The 21,891-nt window shown below is 44.0% G+C and overlaps 1 protein-coding gene across 3 annotated transcripts in view; it reads right to left on the bottom strand.

The window, feature by feature from the left end:
- The window catches only part of LOC127584315 (netrin receptor UNC5D-like), a 562,203-nt gene that overhangs the window by 214,354 nt on the left and 325,958 nt on the right, over positions 1 to 21,891 (bottom strand). The gene's annotated exons all lie outside the window — the stretch shown is intronic.

Raw genomic sequence — 21,891 nt, forward strand, 5'->3', positions numbered from 1 at the left:
TGGGGGAAGGTTGATGAGGAGCAGTGTGGACCTGTGTGCTTGTGTGGTTGGAATCTGTGCTGCAAGGATTGGCAATTACTTTAATGGAGGTGAAAACTTGTGATAGCATGTTAACCAGGAGGGTTAGTGTGTTTATTATTAAAACCAGAGTGCTATTTCACCTTCTATACCATTCTACATACTGCAGAGTTGCCGAAACGCAGTTCCGAGACGAGTTTGGAGCCCTTGAGCAAAATGTTGATGCAAACACTGGGTATTCCGTGGCATGTCTTCAAGTCGTTGGCAACTCAGATTACTAGACCAGAAAACCTCCTCAATAATTGAACAAACTGTTCACCCGTGGCTACGAAAAGAATTATTTCTTATTTCATCTAAATTTGTAATGAGTGCCCGATGCACAAAGCATTAAAGGGCAAAGTAGAAGAAGCAAAGGAAGGCCTTCAAAGATGGGATCTTTGTGATTTGACTGAAAGGAACTAGACTTCAGGCTAAAAAGCTCTGGTCATTGATTTCTTTCCTGAATTGCACTGAATCTAGCAGATTGTATGTGAGTTTCCTTGAAGCTGAATCGCTTCAATTGTTTCAACTCCATTCATTTCATGTTGGACTGAATAATTATCCGCTCTACCAGAGCAGTCAATTAAACGTAATGGGCTGTTTTGTGCAATCCACTAAGTATCACTGAACTGATCTGAATTTATTAGACGTTGTTTTGTTACTTCACAAACCCTGAAAGAAGACGGTGACTGACTGAGAACTGGCAAGATAATTCAATGTTTCTCTGGCTCTCATTGTTCCTTGTGGAACTTGTGAAAAGAGACATGTATTTATTTAGCACCTCACATCACCCAGAGAGATCTTCAAGTGGTTCATGTGCAGTGGTTAATTCCAAAGCACAGGTTCTGGGTGCTTTTGTTTAGCAGTTTTAGCAATCTAACCATAACATCCTCCCAGCACGTCAGCTCCAGCCCACTACAGCGGTTAGTTTACCAATGCCCTTTATGGAGGAAAATCTGCAATCCTTACTCAGTACTAATCACCAAGCTTTAAAACCTGGGCCTCTGTACCTCCCTCTGCAACTGGATCCTCGGCTTCCTTATCGGGAGACCGCAGTCAATGCACATCTCCTCCTCGCTAACAACCAACACAGGCGCACCTCAAGGATGCGTGCTAAGCCCACTGCTCTGTTCTCTCTACTCAGAAACAGCTTCTTCCCCTCCACCATCAGATTTCCAAATGGTCCATGAACCCATGAACACTTTTTTTTGCACTATTTATTTATTTTTGTAAGTTAAAGTAATTTTATGTCTTTGCACTGTACTGCTGCAGCAAAACAACAACTTTCACGTCATATGTCAGTGATAATAAATCTGATTCTGGATGGTCCATCTGTAACTTCAGAACCAGAAGTGTGTTGACTCTGAAGTGGCTTCTCAGTACAAAGCCAGTTAGGGATGGCCAGTAATTGCTGGTCTTGCTGTGATGGACATTCACTTTCCAGATCCCAGAAAGGGTTTGTTGCCAACCTCAGCTTTTTAGCACAGCAGCGTGACCTGTCCAAAGGTCAAGAAGTGGTTGCTCATTAAGCTAAAATCCCTTTTGCAAAAACAGCAGAAATTGTCCAAGGCTCAAGATGTTTGTTGTTTGCTAAAGTAAACTTCTGACCAATGCTCCCTGCTCAGCCTCTTAACATAAACAGGAGAACAATGGGATCCACACTCACTTTATTAAAAACTCCAGTCAGCTGCCTGAAAATGTGGTTGAAAAAATGGTCACAGGACAATGATGTCAACGAAGTGAAAAAGCAGTATAAATGTTAGAAAGCCGTCAGGGTCGGGGGAATGACAGAGAAGGGGTTACAGAAAGAAGACCTAGAATTCATTCCTCAGCCTTTGGTTTCTGCGACGGACAACTTCTTCATCTGCAACTTGTTGGTTTTTAGCCTGTAAGAATTGTACTTGTGTTTGGAAATCCTTTGTAAGTTACAAATCTTGTTAAGAATTACTTATTAGAATTAAACGTATCTCACTTAAAAAAAAGGTGCTTAAACTGCTTCGTTAGCTGGAAGTATCGTCTCCTTGGTTGGGAGGAGGGGCCCACTGCTCGAAATAATGATTATTGACAGCTAGACCTTTCCATAGAGACTAAAGTAGTGAAGTAAACTCACCCTTGAAGTGTAGGTTGATACAGTATAATCTCCCTATAGTGAGGGTACTCGTAGATAAGCCAAGATATCTTTATTAGTCACATATACATCGAAACACACAGTGAAATGCATCTTTTGTGTAGAGTGTTCTGGGGTCAGCCTGCAAGTGTTGCCACACTTCCGGTGCCAACATAGCATGCCCACAACTTCCTAACCCATATGTCTTTTGGAATGTGGGAGGAAACCAGAGCACCTGGAGGAAACCCACACAGACACACAGGGAGAGTGTACAAATTCCTTACAGACAGCAGCGGGAATTGAACCCGGGTTGCTGGCGCTGTAACAGCATTACGCTAACCACTACATGACCGTGCTCTCATGCGAGAAAGAACTTAAAGTCTTTACTTAAGTTTAGAGCTCTCAGACAGTGCACTCAATATCTTCACACTGCCAGCAAAAATGAACACATAAATCAGATAAAGTTTCCAGGACTCAAAACCTATGATATTTCACAGCTTTGTCCAGCTTTGCTCACTGGCTGGGTATCCTACGGTGAGTGATTCAGCCCCCTGACTCTCCAAAGCCTTTCCACCATCTACAAGGGAGAGGCAGAATCTGATGGAACACAAGCTTCAACAAGCTTAACATCGTGAGGACAAAGCAGCCCACTTGCCTGGCACCGCATCGATCACCTTGAACACTGACTACTTCTGCCAGTGACTGATGTGTGCCATCTGAAAAATGTCCTGCGAAAGCTTGTCTAATGTAGTCAGAGAGCTGTAGAATCATACTGCATATTGACAGGCCCTTCGGTCCACCGAGTCCACACCGACCATCAGTGACATGAAGCCAGTGATATCAATGACTCTTGTAAGCCCTTTTCACTGGCTGGGGATCCTGTGGTGTGATCTACCAAACCAATCTGTACCACCAAGAAAGGCAGCGGGTGCCTGGGCACCCTCTCATATTTCTTAAGGCAGAGGAGGCCATTCAGCCCATCAAGTCTGTGCCAGCTCTCTGAGCGACCTCATTTGTCCCATTGGCCCCAGCTTCATGCCCCTCTCACATGCCCATCAGCTACACCCCTCCCTCTCTCCCGATTCTCCTGTCACTGAGATATACCTGGCTGATTATCTACTAGCAAGTCTTTGGGATGTGGGAGGAGAGCGGTGCGCCCGGAAGGAAATCCACAGGGTCACGGGGAGGATAAGCAAACTCCACACAGACGACACCCGAGGTCAGGATCGAAATTGGGTCGCTGGAGCCGTGAGGCAGCAACACGAATTGCTGAACCACTGAGACCCCTTCAAAAGGTTCCCCTTAAAAGAGCACATCATTCTGACTTGGAGATGTATCTCTGTTCCTTCATTGTCACTGGGTCTGGAAACCTGCAGCATCCTCCCCAACAGCTGTGTCATAGAGCAATGGAGTCATAGAGCATGGGAACAGGTCATTCAGCAGACCACGTCTATGCTGACCAGTGAGCATCTGTCTGTATTAAAACACAAACTGCTGGAACTCAATGGGTCAGGCAGCATCTGTGGAGGCAAAGGGATGGTCAACGTTTCGGGTCGAGACCCTGCATCAGGACTCATTCGTATTAATCCAATCTTCTAGCACCTGGCCCAAGGCCTTCTCTGCCTAGACGACTGAAGTGCTCTTCAAGACACTTATTGAATGCTGTCAGCAACTCTGCTTCCACCGGTCTCTCAGGTAGAGTGTTCCAGGTACTCACCACTCTCTGGGTGAAGAACGGCCCCCTCAGCTCCCCTCCAAGTCTCTTAACCCCTTACCCTAAATCTATGTCTTCTAGTTTTATCTACCTCTGATATAGGGAAAAATTTCACGCAGTCTGCCAAATCTTTGCCCCTCAGAATTCTATATACCTCAATCATGTCCCGTCTTTACCTCCCCTATTCCAGTCTCTCATAACAGGAACACTCCATCCCTGTCAACATCTTAGTGAATCTCCTCTGCACCCCCTCCAGCGCTGTTGCAAATTTCCTGTCTTGTTGTGATCAGAATTATACAGAGTACTCCAGCTGAGGTCTGACCAATGTTTTATAAAGTCAGAGCAAAACTCCTTTGATAAGACATCAGTCAGACCTCAGCTCCAGGTAAAATAGCACCTTCACGAGAACGACTGCAGGATTTCAGGTTGGTAGCTCACCAACAGCCTCTCAAGAGACAGGTACTAAGTGCTGGCCATCCAGTAACAGGGGATATATGTGGTGTCCTGAATGAATACTTTGCGTCAGCACTCACCAGGGAGAAGGATGGAGGGGATGGAGAGTTAGCAGAGGTGTATGCTGATAGCCTGGAACATGTGTGTATCAGGAAAGAGGAAATGTCGAAGATATTGACACACGTTAAGGTGGGCAAATCCCCAGGGCTCGATGAAATCTATCCCAGGGTATTAAGGGAAGCAAGGGAAGAGATTGCTGAGGCTCTTACAGTGTTTCTGGATCATTTTTAGCAACAGGTAAGGTACCAGAAAACTAGAGAGTAGCTAACATTATTCCTATTTTCAAGAGGGCAGTAGGAAACTACAGGCCAGTGAGCCTTAAGTCCGTAGTAGGGGAAACTATTGGAAAAAGTTCTTAGGGGTGGGATTTATGATCAGTTGGAAAGCAGGGACTGATTAGGGGGAATCAGCATGGATCTCTGCATGGAAAACCCTGCCTCACAAATCTGATTGAGTTTTTTGAGGAGGTGCTAAGAGAATTGATGAAGGCAAGATGGTGGCTGTGGTATGCATGGACTGTTGACAAGGTCCAGTGTGGTAGGCTGGTCCAGAAAGTTAGGGCACATGGGATCAAAGGTGTTTTGGAAAACTGGTCCAAAATCAGCTTGATGACTGGAGGCAAAGGGTAATGGTAGAGGGTTATTTTTCTGACTGGAGGTCTGTAACCAGTGATGTACCTCAGGGATTGGTGCTGGGACCTTTGTTGTTTGTCATATATAATTGACTTGGATGAGAATGTCTGTGATCTGATTAGCGAGTTTGCTGATAACACAAAGCTTGGTGGAGTTGGAGATAGCGGGGATGGTTGCCTCAGGATACAGAGGGACAAAGATCAGCTGGAAAGTTGGGCACAGCAGTGGTGGATGGAATTTAATCCAGATAGGTGTAAGGTAATACATTTTGGGTTGTCTAATATTAGCAGGACAGATACAGTAAATTGCAGAAGCATTGCTGTACAGAGGGACTTTGCAGTGCAAGTTCATAGCTCCCTGAAAATGGTGACACAGGTGGATAGGGTAGTGAGGAAGGCATTTAGTTTTCTTGCCTTCATAGGCAGGGGTACTGAGTGCAAGAATTGGGACATCATGTTGCAGCTGTACAAGACATTGGTTAGGCTACAGTTGGGATATTGTGTGCAGTTCTGGTCACCACACTAGAGAAAGGATGTGGTAGTGCTAATAAGAGATTCACAAGGATGTTGCCTGGAATGGAGGGCATTAGTTACAAGGAGAGATTAGATGGACTGGGATTGTACTCACTGGAGCACAGGAGGCTGAGCAGTGATCTTGTAGAGACTTAAACAATCATGAGGGGCATAATTAGGGTAGATAGTCACGGTTTTTTTCCAAGGGGAGGGAGTCTAAACCTAAAGGACATAGGTCTAAGGTGAGAGGGGAACTATTTATAGGAGATCTGAGGGGCAAGTGTTTCTCACAGAGGGTGGTGGGTATATGGAACAAGCTGGTAGAGGAGGTGATAAAGGCTTTTAAAAAAGCACGTGGACAGGTACATGGATAGGAAAGAAATAGAAGGATATGGGCCAAATGCAGGAAAACGGGATTAGCGTAGATAGGCATCTTGGTTGGCATGGACGAGTTGGGCTGAAGGGCCTGATTCTGTGCTGTACGGGTCTATGAACACCTCATCAAAGAGTAAACAAAAGATAACTGTTCTCTGTAGAATTTGATTGATTTAATTGCAAATTGAGTGAACGAGGGCATGTTGTGAAGGAATAAGATGACTACTTTCTTTGAGGCTACTTGCAAGGTAAATTGGAAGGTATTCCAGAAGATTCCTTAGTTCCTTGGGTTCAAATAATGGACTTTGGACCAAGCTGTAAGGACTTGGTAGACCCATTGAACTGAAGACTCCATCATGAAGTATCCAGTCTTTGAGCCATTCATTTTATTTCTCTTCCTATTTGAGTCATAGAGTCATCCCACACTGAAACAGGCCTTTCAGCCCATAGTCTCCAAACCTACCAGTGAGCACCCATTAACGCTAAACCTACATTAATCTCATTTTATTTTCCCCACATCCTCTCAACTCCCCACCAGATTTCTCCACTCACCTAGATACTAAGGACAATTTTCAATGGTCAATTAATCTTCCAACCCACATGTCTTTTGGAGGTGGGAGGAAACCAGGGCACTCGGAGGAAACCCAATAAAGCACAGGGAGCATATGCAAACTCCACACAGACAGCAGCGGAGGTCAGGATTGAACCCAGGTCGTTGGAACTGTGAGGCAGCAGCTCTACCAGCTGTGCCACTGTGCCGCCCGATAGTTGTTTCAGTTTGATTTATCTACAATCAATCCAATTGAAGCCTCAACCTCTGGGAGATTAAATAAGTGCTGTGCTGGTGCCTCAGAGCATCTTCTTCTATAATGACTCAAGATCTAGTTCCAGTGATAGTGAATGGTTTAATGATTAGGGAGAGGAATTTTTTTCCTTTAATTAATGAGGCTTGCTGTTTCCTCAGGGACACAGGAAAGATTTTTCCTTTTGAGAGAGTGGAGGCCTTCCAAAGAACTTGAATCTCCTTGGTGAAGGGCATACTAGTTGGACACAGGCTAACTGGTGCCAATACAAAAAAAACAACTTTCATTTATATTGCACCTTCAATGCAGCAAGAACATCTCAAGGTGCATCATGGGAATGTTATCAAACAGAAAACTGCGCTGAACCTGGGAGAGAGGAGGCCACAAGTTTTAAGGAGTGGAAAGCAAAGAGATAGAAGAGTTTATTGAGGGATTTCTAGAGTGTTTTGGCAGTTGCCAACATTAGAGATTAAATTCAGAGACGATAAGAGACTGGAGCATAGAGATCTCAGGGGATTATAGGGATGGCAGAGACTGAAGCTTTACCTGCTCTGGCCTACCTGTGACGACAGACCCATCAGTGAGGGGTGAGACCATGGAAGGTCCTGAATATTTTAAAACTGAGACCATGCTCAGCTACGAACCGACGTAGGTTAGCAAACACATGGCTGGTGGGGGAATGGTGTGAGTTAAGACTCAGGCAGGTGCTTTCTAAGGAGTCTTGGTGCAGTGCGTCCTGTAGATGGTACAAACTACTGCTACCGTGTGTCGATGAATGGTTGCTATGTGGCTGCTATGTCCTATATGGTGTCAAGCTTCTTGAGTGTTGTTGAAGCTGCACTCACCCGGGCAAGCAGAAAGTATTCCATCAGACTCCTACAATGGCAAAACCTTTAACCGGGTTGAAATCAAGTCTGAAACGATTGTCCATTACCTTGGAGAGTTTCCTATGACCTACAACCCTGTCAAGCATGGTAGATCTGGTATTGGTGCCACTCACTCCTCCAGATTCATCCCTCTGAAGTTGTGTTTATCATGGAAACATTGTGTTTATAAAACTCATTCCAGTGCAAAACAAAATGGGGATTGATGCTCTGATAAATGACGCGTGTCTGATAAAAGATGGTCAAGGAGCCCTCAGAAAGCTCAGAAAAGTCAGGGGGACAGCAGGAACAGCAGAGATGAAACACATAACGAGGATACGCATTTGGCAGCCAGGAGTGCATTGCTTCAGAGAGAAATAATATGAGACAGAAATTGGCTGTGAGAGGAAGCAACCAGATAATACTATCAGCAGGATATGCACTGGGAAATCTCGCCCGGTGTGGGGGTGGGGATGGAGCTACAACTGAATCCATTAATTCACTGGTGAAGGCAATTTCATGGAGGGAGGAAAGCTAGAGTCTTCTTAATTAGGGGTGGAAATTTTTGTACTGATAAGAGCACATGGCATTACAGGGGATGTGTCAAATTAGATAGATAAAGGATTAGAAAGTCGAAAGCAATGAACAGCTCCTAATGGAAAGCACTTGGAAAGGAATGAGGTGAATAGTTGAGTACCCTGGGGAATAGCTCCAGGAAAGACTCAGCCTCATGTCTTCATTAATGACCCTGAGTGTTACATCCGAGCAAGAGATGGCAAAAGTGTGCAAAAGACAAATATAATCGTCCTCAGAGGAAAGTAACACCTGCGCAGTCTTGAAAACCAAAAATAAGACTGCAGATACTGCAAGTCTGAAATAAAAATAGAAAGTGCTGGAAGAACTCAGCAGGTCAGGCTGAATTTGTGGAAGTAGAAGCAAGGAGGAGGCATGGTAGTGTAGCGGTTAGCGTAACGTTATTACAGTGCCAGCGACCTGGGTTCAATTCCCACCACTGTCTGTAAGGAGTTTGTACGTTCTCCCCGTGTCTGCGTGGGTTTCCTCCGGGTGCTCCAGTTTCCTCCCACATTCCAAAGACGTACTGGTTAGGAAGTTGTGGGCGTGCTATGTCGGCACAGGAAGCGTGGCGATACTTGTGGGCTGCCCCCAGAACACTCCACGCAAAAGATGCATTTCACTGTGTGTTTTGATGTACATGTGACTAATAAAGCTATCTGATCTGAGTCGCTCTTGGCCTTCCAGAGACTGAATATTGCTTTTCCTCCTGTACATGATAAGAGCTGGGGAAGGGAGGGATCTAGCATGCTAAGAACACAAGAAATAGGAGCAAGATTGGCTTGGTCCTTCAAGCAGGCTCCACCATTCATTGAGATTATGACTGAACTTCCACCCTGTGCTGTTTTCCAGTACTATCAGCATGGTCCAGAAATCTATTGATCTCTTTTTTTCAAATGAACATGTCTGAGTCTCCACAGGCATCTGGGGTAGAGGTTCACCATCTGCTGACAGATTGGGGAGATGGTCAGAATGTCTTTCCCATGGTAGGGATATCAAAAACAAGAGGGCATCTATTTAAGGTGAGAGGACGGAGTTTTGAAGGAGATCTGATTTTTTTTACACACAGAGAGTGGCTGATATCTGGAACTCGCTGCCAGAGGAGGTGGTGGGATCAGATACAATCACTACATTTAGACAGGCACTTAAATAGGCCGAGGTATGGATGGACACAGACCTAGTGTGGGCAAACAGGATTAATGGGCAAAAAGATCAGCACGGATGTCATGGGCTGAAGGGCCTGTTTACGTCCTGTACAACTCTTTGACTCCAGGAAGAAATTTCTCCTCATCTCAGTCCTAAACAGCCTACTCCTTATTCTCAAACTGTGCCCCCTGTTCTAAATTCCCCGTCCAGGGGAAAATCCACCCTGCACCTAGCCAGTCAAGCCTTCTCAGAAATTTGGAAGTTTTGATGAGATATCCTCTCATCCTTACAAACTCCAGAGAAATAGTCCCAGCCTACTCCATCTCTTGTCATACAGCAAACCCACCGAGTGAATCTGCATACTTCCTCAATGGCAAGTACATCCTTTCTTAGGTAAGGAGACCAAAACTGTGCACGGTAATCCTGGTGCGGTCTCACCAAGGTCATATCCACCAGCAATAATCTGTGCACAATTGTTTGTCCAGAGGTAGCGGGACAGGTGGGTCAGATGGCTAACAACACCTAGAGGATTAGTAGCCAAGAGCAGAAAGGTCATGCTCGAACTGTACAAAACATTACTAGTCAGGCCACAGCTTGAATACTGTGTGCACTTCTGGTCACCACATTACCAGAAGGTTGAGAAGGTGCAAAGGAGATTCAAAGCATTGGCTGGAGGATTTTAGTTCTGAGGACAAGCTGGCTGGTCTGGGGCTGTTTTCTTTGGAATAGGAGAGGCTGAAAGAAGATTTAACGGCTGTGTATAAAACTACAGCAGGTGAGGGTAAGGTGAATAGGATGGACCTGCTTCCCCTAGTAGAGGGCTCAGTAATTAGGGAACATAGATTTAAGGTAATTGGTCTAACAGTATGCAGTTGAGGAAAGAGTAATGAAGGTTTGGAAATCATTGCCTAAAAGAATGATGAAAGGAGAAGGCCTCAAAAGTACAGAGTCCCTGCCGATCAACAAGCACCCGTCCACACTTATCCCATTTTATTGTCCCCACATTCCCATCAACTCTCCCCGGATTCCACCAGTCACCTACACCAGATGCAATTTACAGCAGCAAATTAACCTCCCTATCTGCACGTCTTTGGGACGTAGGAGGAAACCCAGAGGAAATCCACGCGGTCACAGGGAGAATGTGCAAACTCCACACAGACAGCACCAGAGGTCACGAATGGACTCAAGTCGCTGGGGCTGAGGCAGCAGCTCTACCACGGTGCCAGTCTCTAGGACAAGTCGTCTGCTCCATGTGTAGCTGCATTGTTCCAGCTGAATCCATCACAGAGTTACTTCAAGAACCGATGTGAAGGGTAGAAGATTCTGACTGGTTTTCCCCACGTTAGACTGAAGGGCTGAATCAAATCCTTTCACTGGGGAACCAACGAGAAAAGCTTGCAGCACCCAATGATTGTATTGCAAAGTAAAAACAGCAATACAATCCATGCACTGATATAAATAGGGTGAACAAGTTGGATGCAATGCACCTGCAATTTTATGCGAAGGATTTCTATCTTTCTAGACTAAGGCAGCATTAGTGTCGATCATGGCAGTATTCTTCCTTCTCTGGATGAAGACTGTGGGTCAACTTCATCTCTGGAGACTTGAACATAGAAATCTAGGCTGATCGAGGCAGGGCAGGGGGAGTACTGCACTGTCGAGGGGTCAGTGACAAGACAAGGCGGCACCCATTTAAAACTGAGCTGTGTCAGAATTTCTTCTCACAGAGGGTGGTGAATCTCTGGAATCCTCTGCCTTGTTGGGTTGTGGAGGCTGGATCACTGGGGGCATTTAAAGAGGAAGTAGATAAATTTTTTGAAAGATTGGGGAATGAGGGCGATGGAGAGCTGGCACAGAAGTGGAGTTGAGGCCTGGGGGTAGATCACTATTGAATGGCAGGAAACACTTGAGGGGCCAAGTGGCCTACTCCTGGTCCTGTTTTCTTGCGTTCTTGTGTCAGGGGTGGTCTCCTATGGATGCAATATCCCTCTCAGGTGGATGGAAAAGATCCCATCTCATTTCAAAAGAGGAAAATCAGTTGCATGGCCAGAATGCAAACCACCAACCGTGACACAGAAGTTGATTATCTTGGTCAGAATTACACTGCTGTTGGTGGGACTTTATCCAAACAAGCTTCATTCATTGCAACAGGGATGTTAAGTTCTTAAATCCTCCAAGATCCCCTCCTCTGCTAGAGACTAGACCTTGGTTTGACAATGAGCTGAGGGAAGCTCTGCTTAGCTCTGAATTATCAGTTATCATTAGATTGATTATGTTACATGCTGTTTTGCATTCCTTGGCAGAAGGATAATTATGTATGTTAGTGATGATTCATTCAAGGAATCTTGCTATAAACTCTGCTGACTCGCTAATGAAGTTACTGAAGAATCGTGGATACCCGGAGTGAACACAGAGCAATAATCTTATCAAATGAGATCATAAACTGAAATTTGGCTCATTTACAACAGCCATCTAAAACTCAAGAGATAACATTTCCTGTCTTGTGGTCACTCCAGGCTACATATTGATGCTCATTGTTTGTGGACAAGGTCATGAGGTGATTTAATTCAACACCATATTCAACTCTTTGGTGTCAGAAGAGAAACAATGGGCCTGATCATGCTGATGCCTGGGATCCATAGGTAACCCCAGTTAGCTTTGGTGCACATGAAAACATCTCCTGAACATCTGTACCTGTGTACTTCAGTGTAGAAGCAGGGAGCACGCTGTTAAAGCATGAGGTCAGATGCAGACTCAATCCTCCCACAGGGTTCTGGGCTGAGTCCAGCAGCAGTTTTATACTCAAAACCTAGGGAGCCTGATCATAACTGGCTCCCCAACCTAATGCATCTTTTAGCTGGAACACCAAGGTCATTGCATTTGAATGGGGTCACTGACCTTCACTAAAAAAGGAAACTGAATATGTGTTCTTTTAAAATAATATTAATGTTTACACTTATAAATTGAAAGTGTTTTCAGATGAATGTATTTTTAATTTTTAAACCAATGTTTTCAATTTTTTTAACAATTCAAACGATAATTATAAATTGAAATTACTCTTAAATGAATGTATTTTTAATTTTTAAAACAATGTTCGCAATTTCTTAACAATTCAAATATTATTATAAATTCAAATTACTTTTAAATGTAAGTATTTTTAAGTTCTAGAAAAATTTAAATTTAATTTTAATAATTCAAGTGATTTTAACTGTTTCCTGATGTCTCTGACCATCAGTTCAGCTTGGGGGCTTTGGTTTTCACCACCTATAACATCACTGCTGCTTGGAGGGTGCTCTGCCCCATGGGATGGCCAAAGCAAGAGGCCAATGGGTCACTGAGAGCCACAGGACTGCAAAAGGTTAGTGCAACTGTGAGCATCCTCTGAGGTCAATCATGATACAGCCCATTGTAAGAGTATCGACATGCCCTTGGGTCTAAATTTGCAAGGAGCTTCCCAAGGTACAGCAGCACTGTGGTTACCAGCCTAACTACCAGAATGAAAGAACTAGAAGTCCAAGTTGTACCACACCAGCTGACGAATTTCAAATCAGTTTATGGAATAAGTTTGGAATTAAAAAGCAAGTGATGGAGACTAGTGAAGTAATCTCCCATCTGATTCATTAATGACATTGAGGGAGAGAGAACTTCTCTTCTTATCCTTACTGGTCTATATGTGACTGTTCCTCCAAGCCACTCAGACACAGTGTCAATGATGCACATTGAGTTTGGCGAATGCTGCCTGTCCTCAGATAGAGACAGCCCAATGCAAGGAATGGGATTTACTGGAGATGGAGTGCTCCTGATTCTCCTGGCCCATGAGGTATTCCACAGGCCGGCAATTGCTTTAAACCAAACACCATGGCCTTTTCTGATGAGTCAGGGCCTCAGTCTGGTGTGAGTCTCCTCAACCCAAGAGCTAAAATAGAATTGTGGAACCGATGACATCATCGTTCTTTAAACTAGCACTCTGCCAGCAATGGGATCCCTAGCTGACTTAACAGTAAAGACAAGATGTCACAGAGGGTGTTGCATTGTTGCAGGACCCGTCAATAAACCAAGGTTTAGTACTCAAAGAAAAAATTGTGGCACTATGTGAAGAGCAACAATCTCCTGGCCAATATTCCTCCCTCGTACATCTGCAGCAATAACAAGAAATAACTGGCCTTTCATCTCACAGGGTTGAAAGAATTGAGAGATTTTGAAAGAGGGAAGATAGCTGCTGAGTTTTTTTCTGGAAAACAATGCTCCAAAATGCCTTGCAAAGCTCTTTGTGACATTGTTGAAAGATGAGACGTGAAGAAATGTAAATAAAAAGCTTTCCTTTCTAGCTTAAACAAAAGATAAAACCGCCCACACAAAATGAACACTGTATACATAATTAAATTCAAGAAAAGTTGGAACAGAATTCATTCCAGACTATAATCCAATTTTTAGATTTAGATGATGATACCAGACTGGCTGTTTATGATATAACCTGAGCATTTCGATTAAATTGCATTCTTGCAATCACTCCCCAGGTATCCATTCTTTGAAGGGTCTAGCAGCAGGTAAAATGAACATTTTGGCAGTGCAATGCAATGATTTCTGGAGCTCACTAAACTGCCTTCAGCCAATTCTATTTCCTTTGGGGAATCTGACAAGCATTCCGTACAAATTTGCATGATGTGATATTGGTCTATCAATGTGTCCATCCACATGCTAATATCACACAGCATGATTTTGTAAGCAATTATAATGTAGATTTTGCAAATAAGATCCTCAACAAACTTGCTTCGAGGTAAAAACTGAAAAGAAAGACTTGTATTTATATAGCGTCTTTGACAATTTATTAAAGTAGTCATGGTCACAGAGCCAGCACAGAAACAGGCCCTTCCACCCACTGAGTCCACGCAGACCAACAAACACCCATTTCCACTAATCCTAAACTGATCCCATTAACTCTCACAAATTCCCATCAACTCCCCCTGGATCCTACCACTCAGTAACAAACTAGGGGAAAGTTACAGTGGCCAATTAACTTACCAACCCGCACATCTTTGGGAAATGGGAGGAAACAGGACCACCCAGAGGACACCCACATAGTCACATGAAGAACATACAGATTCCATACGAATAGCACCGGAGGTCAGGATTGAACCTGCATCGCTGGAATTATGGTCCAGTGATTCTGCTAGCCCACAGACAGAGGCAACTATCTCCTTGCTTTCAAAAGCCACTGAGGTGGAAGGCCAGTTATTTTTCGTTATTGCTACTGTTGGTTGAGGGAGGAATACTGGCCAGCAGATTGTTGCTCTTTGCATAGTGCCACAAAGTATTCTTTGAATAGAATCAGGTGAGGCCTTGGTTTATCGACGGCTCCTGCAACAATGCCACACTCTCTTGTGACATCTTGTCTTTACTGTTAAGTCATCTAAGGGGACCACTGCCATAAGAGTGTTAGTTTAGGGCAGGCACGGTAGTGTAGCGGTTAGCGTAATGCTTTACAGCGCCAGCGACCTGGGTTCAATTCTGGCCGCTGTCTGTAAGGAGCTTGTACGTTCTCCCTGTGTGTCTGCGTGGGTTTCCTCCGGGTGCTCCCACATTCCAAAGGCGTAGGGGTTAGGAAGTTGTGGGCATGCTATGTTGGCACCGGAAGCATGGCGACACTTGCGGGCTGCCCCCAGAACACTACGCAAAAGATACATTTCACTGTGCGTTTCGATGTACATGTGACTAATAAAGATATCTTATAAAGAATGCCGATGTCATCAGTTCCACAATACCATTTTAGCTCTGACCCACACAACACTGAGGCCCTGACTCAATAGAAGAGGCCAAGGTGTTTGGTTTAAAGCAAATCGTGGCCTGTGAAATATCTTGTGGGTTTGGAGGATTAGGTCATCATGTTATAACAGAGGAAATATGGGGACCAATTTGTACACAGGAAGCCCCTAGAGTAGCAGTGTGATAATCTGTGTTTAGTGTCAAGGCATATTTTATCTCCCGCACAGAAAACAGATGATGCTTCATATTAACAACCTCTAAGCAAGATAGCAATTCCAGCAATGCAACATTTCCTCAGTGCAGTTTTGTATCTGGTGCCAGGAGTGGGATTCAAACTCACAACCTGCTGGTTCAGAGGCAAGAATGCTGTGCACAAAGGCAGAGCTAGCACTATAACTTGTATTAAAAGGCGGGCTGCACCCTCACAGCTCCAGGGACCCAGTTTTGACCCTGACATCCAATGCTATTAGCATGGAGTTTTCACATTCCCTTAAACTCAAAAATTCTCGGCTGTCACTCCTATGTAGTGCTGATGGAGTGCTGTAGTATTGAAGATGCTGGCTTTCAAATGGGATGTTTCCTGCACAGACAACAGATGATGCTTCATACTAACAACCTCTAAGCAAGATAGCAATTCCAGCAATGCAACATTTCCTCAGTGCAGTTTTGTATCTGGTGCCAGGAGTGGGATTTGAACTCACAACCTGCTGGTTCAGAGGCAAGAATGCTGTGCACAAAGGTCCTGTCTGTCCTCTCAGGTGGATGTAAGAGATCTCAGACACTAGTTCTATGGGAAGCAGGAGAATTGACCTGGCTAATATTTATCCCTGAAGAAGTATGAAGAGAAAAGAACAGGTAAAACTCTCCTGTTGGTTCACACATTTGCTTCCTTGTACTCAATGTCATGACTTATCAACGTACTCTTTGTCTTAGCCATCTCTCGGGATCAAGGTTTGCATGGAGTTTCCACAGCCTCCCTGAAACTGCTGGATTTCTCCTATCTGCTCCCGTTTCCTCCCATATCACAAAGATGTCCTGGTCGGTAGGTTAACTGGCTACTGTAAATACCCCTATGAGTAGATGGGGGGTAAGAGAATTGAGCGGAGTTGATGGATACGTGAGAGAGAGAGGTTACAAGGAAATAAATGGGTGAATGGGACTGATGGGATCATTGAGAGCAGGTATAGACCTGATGGGCTGAATGGCCTCCTTCAAGGTCTACATGGAATTTGCACCTTCTCCCTGAAACCACTGGGTTCCTCCCAGCTGCTCCCATTTCCTCCCATATCCTAAAGATGTCCTGGTTGGTAGGTTAACTGGCTACCATAAATACCCCTATGGTAGAGGGGCAGCAAGAGAATTGAGGGTAAGTTGATGGCTATGTGAGAGAGATGAGGGGGCTAGGAGGCCAATGTAGGAACCGCGGATGGGTCTGTGGGAACTGAAGAGGCAGGGGGTAAGTTTGTGAGGTGGTCTGCCCGATCTGTCACTTACACAGGGCTCCTTTGTTCTCCCAATGCCCAGGCTTGAGCTTCTCAACACCATCCCAAATGCCTCCTTTGAACAGTAATGGGCCAGAAATTCCCAAGAGTCAGCATGGATGTTACACATCTACAAGGAGGTTTTGAGCACATCCTTGAATCCTTTCTCCTGTCCACCAGGTAATCTCTTCTCAAGAAAGAGCTCAGAATAGAATGCCTATTTCTAATTCAGTACAAGTGCTACACAATTGTTAGCAGTCTTGGCACGGGTAGCTATGATATCCATCATTACTTCTTTTGACCACTCAATGTTCCGACTTCTCATAGCAATTGTCCGACATCTGATACTGGATGATTGGCAATTTCCTCTCAGTGAATACCAGGAAAACTGGAGAGGGAAACCAATTCTTCAAGCTTTGCCGGAAGTTAATTTGATGCATATGCAACTTATTATGTATTCGCATTATAATATCCACCACCCCCCCTTAAGTGGAATGAAAGCTTTTAAATCTGAAAGCATAATTATTGCAATGACAATAAATTCTATTCCAGTTACTTTTCTAAGCACGGGTCTTGTCTTAAACTGAATGTCTCATACCTCTGTTGGCTTTCTGCCAAACTTTTTAAAAAAGTAATTTCTGGAAGCTAAGGAGGGCCCAGTAAAATATAATGGAAAAGTCAATCAGAAAAAACATTGCTGATCAATTAGTGAAATTTCTTTCATCAAGTTAGAGTTAGTCACTGTGTAGGATGGAATTTAATAAAAGTAGGACCATAATCAACAACTTCAATAGGGTGACAAAGGTGCTCACTGCGTCCACTCTGTTAAAGTGGGTGTAAGCCCTGGGAGGGAAGAAAACACTGAAGACAAAACAAATGCAAGTGACTCTTTTGGCCGATGCAATGGTCCAGTCTGTAGTCTACACACGGCTCTAAATACTGAGCGGTTTGGGAAATTGTTCAGAAACCTGTGCTCTCTAACAAAACAGAAGTGGAGGGGAGGCAGGTCTCCAGGCATCACGTTTCCTGGATCATTTATGTAGCACCTGTTCCATCATTTCAAAGAAATTTACAGACAATGACATTAATGTTGTAATGTAGAGAATATGGTGTCTAATTTATACAGAGCAAGATCCCAGAAGCAGCAACGTGAGAACGGTCAGAGCATCTGTTTTCATTGTCAGATGTTTTACCTCAGAGAGCTGACGTGGCCTCAGTTCGATAATTTATCTGAAAGGTGGCACCTTTACCTGATGAGGTGTGCAGAAGCATATTGCCCATGTTCCCAGATTATTAAGAACTGGGCATAAGAACATAAGAAATAGGACCTGGAGTGGGCTTATTCCACCTTAAGACATAGGAGCAGAATTAGGCCATTCAGCCCATTGAGTCTGCTCTGCCACTTGATCATGGCTGATTTAATTTTCCCTCTCAACACCATTCTCCTGCCTTCTCCCTGTAATCTTTGACGCCCTTACTAATCAAGAACCTATCAACCTCCGCTTTAAATGACTTGGCCTCCACAGCCGTCTGTGGCAATGAATTCCACAAATTCGCCATCCTCTGGCGAAAGAAGTTCCCCCTCACCTCTGTTCTAAAGGGATGCCCTTCTATTCTGAAGCTGTGCCCTCTGATCCTGGACTCTCCCACTCCATTCATAAAGATCATGGCTGATCTACCTCAATCCCCATATCCCCTAGTTCTCCTGATGTCCACAAAGCCATCAGTTTCTGTTTAGATTGAACTCATGACTGAGCCTTCACAATCCCCTGGGGCAGAAAACTCTGAAGATTCACCACTGTCTGCATGAAGAACGTTTGCCTCATCTCAGTCCAAAATGCTTACTCCTTATTCCGGACTGTGACACTTGGTCCTAGACTCCTCAGCTAGGGAAAACATCCTCCCTGCATCCACCCTGTTGAACATTCCATGTGTTTTGTATGTCTCAATGTGATCTGCTCTCATCTTTTCAAACTCTAGCGTACAGGCCCAGTCTACACAAATCTCTCCTTGTACGGCAAACCCATCATCCCTGGAATCAGTCTAGTGAATCTTTGCCATACTTCCTCAAGGGCAAGTACATCCATTCTTAATTAAGATTACCAAAACTGTACTCAATATTCCAGGTGCACTCTCACTAGAGCCCAATATAATTGCACTAAGACATCTTCTCAATCCCCTCATAATAAAGACCAACATACCATTTGCCTTCCTAATTACTTAGCATACATGCATATTGACTTTCAGGGCACCTAAGTACCCCTGAACATCAACCTTATTCAATCTTTCATCATTTAAAAGAATACTCTGCTTTCTTGTTTTGTGCATCAAATTGGGTAACTTCTCATTTGGAATTGGAATTGGTTTATTATTGTCATTTATCCCGGGGTAAGTGATAAACTTGTCTTGCATACCATTCATACAGATCAATTCATTACACTGTACATTGAGGTAGTAAAGGGTAAAACAATACAGAATGCAGAATAAAGTGTCACAGCTACAGACAAAGTGCAGTGCAGGTAGACAATAAGGTGCAAGGCCATAACAAGGCAGATTGTGAGGTCAAGAGTCCATCTTATTGTACTCGGGAACCATTCAACAGTCATATAACAATGGGATAGAAGCTGTCCTTGAGCCTGGTGGTATGTGCTTTCAGGCTTTTGTATCTTCTGCCTGATGGGAGGGGGGAGAATAGAGAATGTCTGGTGTGGATGGGGTCTTTGATTACGCTGGCTGCCTTACCGAGGCAGTGAGAAGTGCAGACACATTTTTCCACATTAGGAGGCGATGGACATGCTGGGTGAAGAAAAAGCAGATGGAATATAATGTGGGAAACTGAGGTAGGAGAAAATAGAAAGTAGGATAATTTTTTTAAATGGTGTAAGTTTGAAAGTTGTGGTGATCAGAGGTGACAAGCCACTGAATGTCAATGTGCAGGGTCAGCAAACAATTGGAATCATAATGTCGTAAAGCACAGAAATGGACCCTTCAGCCCACTATGTTCATGCCAACACTTTTTGCCCATCTACACTCATCCTATTTGCCTTCGTTACGATCGCATCCTTCTATGACTTGCCTATTAGTCTGTCTAAATGCCCCTTAAACACAGTGATTGCATCCAATTCCACTACCTTCTCTTGTAGCGAGTTCCAGATATCAACCACTCTCTGTGTAAAAAAAACTTACCCCTCAGCTCCCCTTTAAAACTCATACCTCCCACCTTAAAACTATGCCTTCTTGTTTTTGCTAGCCCTACCACGGGAAAAGGATTTTGACTATCTACTATATCTATATATCTCATAAGCTCATATACCACAGATCACCTCTCAGCCTCTAAGGGAATACAAGCCCAGCATGTCCAATCTCTCCCCATAACAAAAGTCCTCCATGGCAGGCAACACCCTGGTGAACCTCCTCTGCACTGTCTTGTGAAATCATGTCCTTCCTACAGTGTGGCAACCAGAACTGCACACAGCACTCCAAGTGCGGTCGAACCAGTGTTTTGTAAAGTTGCAACACAACGCCCCAACTCTTAAATTCTATGACCTGACCCTTGAAGGCAAGCATGCCATATGCCTTCTTCACCACCCTATCGACCTATGTTACCACTTCCGGGGCACTATGGACTTGGACCCCTTGGTCTGTCTGTTCATCCACATTCCTTACTGCCCCACCATTTACTGTATATGTGCTACCCCTATTTCCCAAAATGCATCCCCTCACAATTGTCAAAATTATGTTCCATCTACCAATAATCTGCCCAACTTTCCAGCTGATCTATGTCCTGCTATATCCTTAGGTAACCGTCCTTGCTGTCAATTTTCATATTATCCACCAACTTACTAACTATATCTCCTATATTCACATCCAAGTTGTTAGTGTATATCACAAACAGCAGATGTTGGCCTTCATTGCATGAGGATTTGAGTACAAGGATAGAGACACCTTGCTCCAATTTTATTGACCCCTGGTGAGACTGTGTGTAGATCTGGTCTCCCAATCTGAGGAAAGATATATTTGTTGTAAGAGGAAATGTAGCAAAGATTCGTCCGATTGATTCCCTAATTATCCAGGTTTGTAATATGTGGACAGATTAACCTAACAAAGCCTATGCCCAATTACATTTAGAGAAACGAGAGGTGATCTCATTGAAAAATATAAAATTCTTGACATGGTTGACTCAAAATTGATGTTTCCCCTATCTGAGCTAGTTAGAACAAGAGGTCACAGTCACAGAAGGAAAGGTCAGTCATTCAAGTCAGAGATGAGACAATATTTTTTCATCTAGAGAGTGGTAAACCTTTGGAATTCACGAACCACAAAGACTTAGTCGATAAGTTCATTTGAGACTGAGATCAATAGATTTTTTAGGTATTCAGGAAGTCAGAGAGATGGGATAGTACAGGAAAGTGACACTGAGCTGAAAGGTCTTTGATGAACGTATTGAACGGAGAGCAGGCATGACAGACCAAGTGACCTGCTCCTGTTCCTATTGCTTCTATTCTTACATTTGTATCCTATGTCACGTGGCTGCTGAAAAAGGTGATGACAAAATAAGGGACAGAGTCGCAGAGAAAGGGTTGAGGGCCCCATAAGACGGGAAAGGCAAAAGAGACAGGGAGAGGAAGCTGTGATGGGGATGGAACATGTGGAACGTCCTTCACCTGATTCTCTCTCCACAGAAGCTGTCTTTCCTGCTGAGCATGTTCAACATTTTCTGTCTTCCTTTAGACTTAAATTTTCAAAATTTAAATTAAATTAAATTTTATTAACAGTGTGGTAACAGGCCCTTCTGGCCCAACGTGTCTGCGCCGCCCATTTTAAACCCAAATTAACCTACCCGTACGTCTTTGAAATGTGGGAGGAAACCAGAGCACCCGGAGGAAACCCACGCAGACACGGGAGAACGTACAAACTCCTTACAGACAGTGACAGGAATCGAACCCCAATCGCTGGCGCTGTAATAGCGTCGCACTAACCGCTACGCTACCGTGCCGCCACCATCTGCAATTTTTTTTCCTTTATAAGACAAGTGCTGAGATTGTAATTGGTTTAGTTTTGTCACATGCACCAAGATACAGTGGAAAAACTTTGTTCTGCATGCTATCCAGACAGATCATTCCAAACATAAGTACATCGAGGTAGTACAAAGGGAAAAGCAATAACAGAATGCAGAATATAGTGTCACAGTTACAGAGAGAGTGCAGTTCAGGTAGACAATAAGATGCAAGGGCCATGAAGAAGTAGATTGAAAGAGCAAGAGTTCATTTTTATTGCACAAAAGGTCCGTTCAGGAGTCTTATAACTGCAGGGTACAAGCTGTCCTTGAGCCTGGTGGTGTGTGTTTTCAAG

The sequence above is a fragment of the Pristis pectinata genome, chromosome 29, assembly GCF_009764475.1.
Source record: "Pristis pectinata isolate sPriPec2 chromosome 29, sPriPec2.1.pri, whole genome shotgun sequence".
Taxonomy (NCBI): Eukaryota; Metazoa; Chordata; class Chondrichthyes; order Rhinopristiformes; family Pristidae; genus Pristis; species Pristis pectinata.